Below are 4,702 nucleotides of genomic sequence, written 5' to 3'. Positions count from 1 at the left end.
ATAGAAAGTGAATATCGATGTGATTATTTTATAAAATTAGGAAACTGAAGTGAATTTCTTATTAATATGGAAGCGACACAAATATCATATATTGCCGAGCATCGCCGGCTTCGCCGAATCTTGCGCTAGAGAATCTGGCTTGGTAATAAAAAGGAATAAAAGCGTAATACTAGTATGTTACCCGCATCTTTATTCGCTTGAAAAATGACGGTCAAGTACCCTACACCAATCAGAATGCATGTAATGGAGATGTCTAGCTCTGACGCCAATCGCGATTGCACATGTCTGTTAAGTCTAAAACTGAAAAATTTTGCAGACGAGCTGGCCCGTGCAACGATTGACGTCCACTGACTGACGAGTACTGACAGTACTGCATGACTACGCATAGAAACAGAAACATTGTGCCATATTGTGCTATATATTGTCCACCAGTTATTTACATTTTGTAGCAATTTGTAAATTATATTTTGAATAGGTGGTTACCAAAGTTTTAAGTACTCCTTGGTGAGCTCGATTACACAAACAGATTTGATGATATGACTTTTTTTTAAATTTGGACTTTTTGTCAGTTTTGGTCAAAATTTATATTTTGGACCATTGTAAGCTTGATTACATGAAAGGTTTTGATGCAATGTATTTGAGAGTGATATTATTGAGCAGTTTTAGAAAACGTTCGAATATAAGGACGCTTTCACTCCCCCGCTTTTCATAATAATAGACGGGGTATGACACGATTCGAGCTGACCAATAGGTGTTCGCCATATAGAACACGTGACTTACAATTGTTCATCCAAATGCTCGTACCATTGCTTACGTGTACCATGCTCTTCTATGCATTATTATGCATGTCTGCCTTATTTAAAACAAGGTACACACCATGTTCGATCATTAAAAAACATTACTCACTAATCTGGGCTCAATATCGAATGTTTGCTGTGAAATGCAGAAACTTTAATAATCGCTGTTGTGTGGTCACTCATGATGCATTGCTGTCACCAGTGCTGGATCCAGCAAATTGTATTGAGGGAGGGGGTAAACTTCGCTTAAAATTACGGAGCGTAAATTACAGGGAAGCTATGCGTAATACAGATGACATGAATCGTCACGCGTTTTTTTTTGGGGGGGGCATCCCCCCCGGATCTGCCACTGTCACTAGATGAGTAGCTGCCGTTGTGTGCATATTTGAAGTTAGTTCGATGACTGGCGAAATAAAATTACCGGAAATAAAACAACGATATAACCTCACACTACTGCAGCTACTGATGCGTTGTTAACAACCAACTTCCCGGGTGACTCCGATTTTGAACAATTTTTGTACAACCGGCGACAGGATGCGATAACTCAAAAATAGGCTCGATCAAGCAAAACTTTCAATATTTTTCAAAACTATCATATAAAAAGTACGTACTATTTTACACTAAAATAATGATGATGTGGTTATTTGGCATTCGACCGTCAATTACGAACACCATAAATAATGTTCGCGAACGAGAAGTCTGGTACGCGGTGAGTCTGAAAATGGGACACACTGTGTCATACCCCGTCTTTATTATAGTTTCGCTAAATATTTCTCTTTATGGCGGAAACTAAGGAAACGAGAAATGTGCTCGCGAGCGTTCTTTTGAATATTTGCCAAAACGAAAACATGGCCGGTGGTGGCGCTGTTCAATACTTCTTATGCCGTTAATTCATTACTCACGGCTCGAAGGATACAATACGTTTCAAATCGAATGTGAAATTAAATAATATAATCGAATGAGACAGCCAAAATTGTGTACATATATAAGACATTTAGACATAGTTATTAAAAGTAAATGTATTTTTTTTTCATTCAAATGAATCGTCAACATTTAAAAAAATTCATAAATCCTGGCTTATCTTACACTTTTGCCTACCGCCCTTGATCCAATCTGAATGAAACATTTCGAAGTCAGTCGTCCGTAGCCGATTGTCAACGCAACAACGTCCCTCTTATCAAAGACTGGAGTCTTTGCTTTTATGAACATATTAAATAATTTCAGCGATTTTTTTTACAAAATAATCCTCAACAAAACTTAGAAACATTTCATAGAAAAATACAGGCTCTAAAATTATGTCCAGTGCAATACAATTCAACCGACAACCAGTTGGACGCCACAATTTCTTGCTGAAGACCGAGTTCTACGCTGATTTTATTGCGTTCAAAATTGTTCCATTTCAAACTGCGCATGCACACACAGTGGCGGACCACAGTCACTTGGGGGCTGAAAATCAATAAATACTAATTTTCAATAAAAATCATCCGCTATACGTATATAAATAAACAAGTTGTGAAACACGGCACCGAGTAAATCGACACCCTGTCGGTTTCAAATGTCGATTTCTTACCTTAAAATGCGAAACAAAAATTTTAGAGGGAATCAGGTGTTACGTTAATAACCATTGCTCATAATCGCTAACTTGGTTTTATTCAAAACTGCACAAATCCCGCGTTTTCTGATGATATCCGACGATTTCATGAACGAAAATGGCCAGCAGCCAGAATCAAGGGGGATTCGCATAGAGTTCTGGGTAAATCAAGTGCACATACTCGCTGTTACGGCACGCCTGATTGGCTGAAAATGAGTATGTGCACTTGATTTACCCAGAACTCTGTGCGAATCCCCCTTGATTCTGGCTGCTGGCCATTTTCGAACATGCAATTGTCGGATATCACCAGAAAACTCGCGATTTGGGCAGTTTTGAATAAAACCAAGTTAGTGATTATGAACAATGGTTATTAACATAACACCTGACCCCCTCTGCACTTTTTGTTTCGCATTTTAAGGTAAGAAATCGACATTTGAAAACGACAGGGTGTCGATTTACTAGGTGCCGTGTTTCACAACTTGTTTATTTATATACGTATAGCGGATGATTTTTTTTTTGAAAATTAGTATTTATTGATTTTCAGCCCCCAAGTGACTGTGTGGCGGACCCAGCGAAATGTATTGGGGGGAGAGCTTCGCTTAAAATTACGGAGCGCAAATCGCAGAGAAGCTATGCGTAATCCAGATAATATGAATCGTCATGCGTTTGGGGAGGGTATGCCCCCCGGATCCGCCACTGTGCACACACACTGTGGTTTTTTGAAATGCATACTAATTAGTTAACTTTTCACAATAAAAGTTACTGAAAACATTTTGAGCAATTTTGAGCAATAGTACTGGAGTGAAATATAAACGTGCCTCTGCATTCTCTAAAAGTTACTGAAAACATTTTGAGCAATTTTGAGCAATAGTACTGGAGTGAAATATAAACGTGCCTCTGCATTCTCTATGAATTTCGTAACTTGCTATGATCAGGGTAAAGAAAAAACTTGTGGTTACTTTCAACAGTTTTGGGGAATCTGATCAAAAACGTGTCTCAAAAAACACCTTTACATTATATTTTCGATATATTTATCATGTATGCTATCGGAAAGCATTTTGGCACAATTTTACTGAAAAGACGATTTTTTCATTGCTCATGAATATTAATATATGCAAATGGGCGATTATTTCAACCAATCGTATCATGCACCTCCCCCCCCCCCCCCCTGAACGTTTAGCAAACTTTTAGTAAATATAAATTAAATCATAAGAGTTTACATCATAACAATACGTTATACGTTTTAAAAGTGAAGCATTTGTTCTATGGGTGTGATTACGATAATTATCTCCAAAATTAACTGTATTCTTGATTTACGAATTAACTTGAATCTTGTTTTACAGCTCGGTTTCGTCATCAGTGATTACGTCGATATCATTATTTAAATGTCTGGCTTTTTGTTTTTGTTAATATGTAATAACATTATTGTTACGAGATTATATTTTCAAATAATTCTCAGTAAAAGGAATCAAAAAAGAGAAAAGGTCGTGGAGTAATATATTCCAAGAAAAAACTAAAATATGTATTTGAAAAGGAAAGGAAAGAGAGTATACGTTTGATACCACATTCCAGATTGCATGGTAATCAATCAAACTTAACGGAATACAGCTGCTTGGCCAGGATGGTCTGGGTCAAAGAAGCAAACCAAAAAAATCCAGTTTCGGCTCGTGCCAGAGCGTTTGAGCGTCCAGTCGCGATTTTGGCCGACATGTGCCAACAAGCACGTGCTAAGTGCATTAGTCTGAATATGGGTGAGTAGACGCCGATAATGAGACTAGAGGCTTGTCATTATATGGGTTAGTGTGCGCTTGCATAATATAGGCACTTCTCATAATATGGTGAGTAAAGGCTTTTTCCTAATATGGGTGCTAACAGGATTATCATAATATGGGTGAGTAATGGCTTTTTCATAATATGGGTGAGTAGAGACTTGTCATAATATGGGTCAGTGTAGGCTTGCCATACTATGGGTGCTTACAGGCTTGACATAATATGGGTGAGTAGACATTTCTCATAATATGGGTGCTTACAGGCTTGCCATAATATGGGTGCTTACAGGCTTGACATAATATGGGTGAGTAGAGGCTTGTCATAATATGGGTCAGTGTAGGCTTGCCATACTATGGGTGCTTACAGGCTTAACATAATATGGGTGAGTAGACATTTCTCATAATATGGGTGCTTACAAACTTGACATAATATGGGTGCTTACAGACTTGTAATATGGCCGAGTAGAGGCTTGTCATAATATGGGTCAGTGTAGGCTTGCCATACTATGGGTGCTTACAGGCTTGACATAATATGGGGGAGTAGA

Source organism: Saccoglossus kowalevskii, chromosome 12, assembly GCF_978046115.1.
Source record: "Saccoglossus kowalevskii chromosome 12, keSacKowa6.1, whole genome shotgun sequence".
Lineage (NCBI taxonomy): Eukaryota > Metazoa > Hemichordata > Enteropneusta > Harrimaniidae > Saccoglossus > Saccoglossus kowalevskii.
This window is presented reverse-complemented; position numbering follows the sequence as displayed.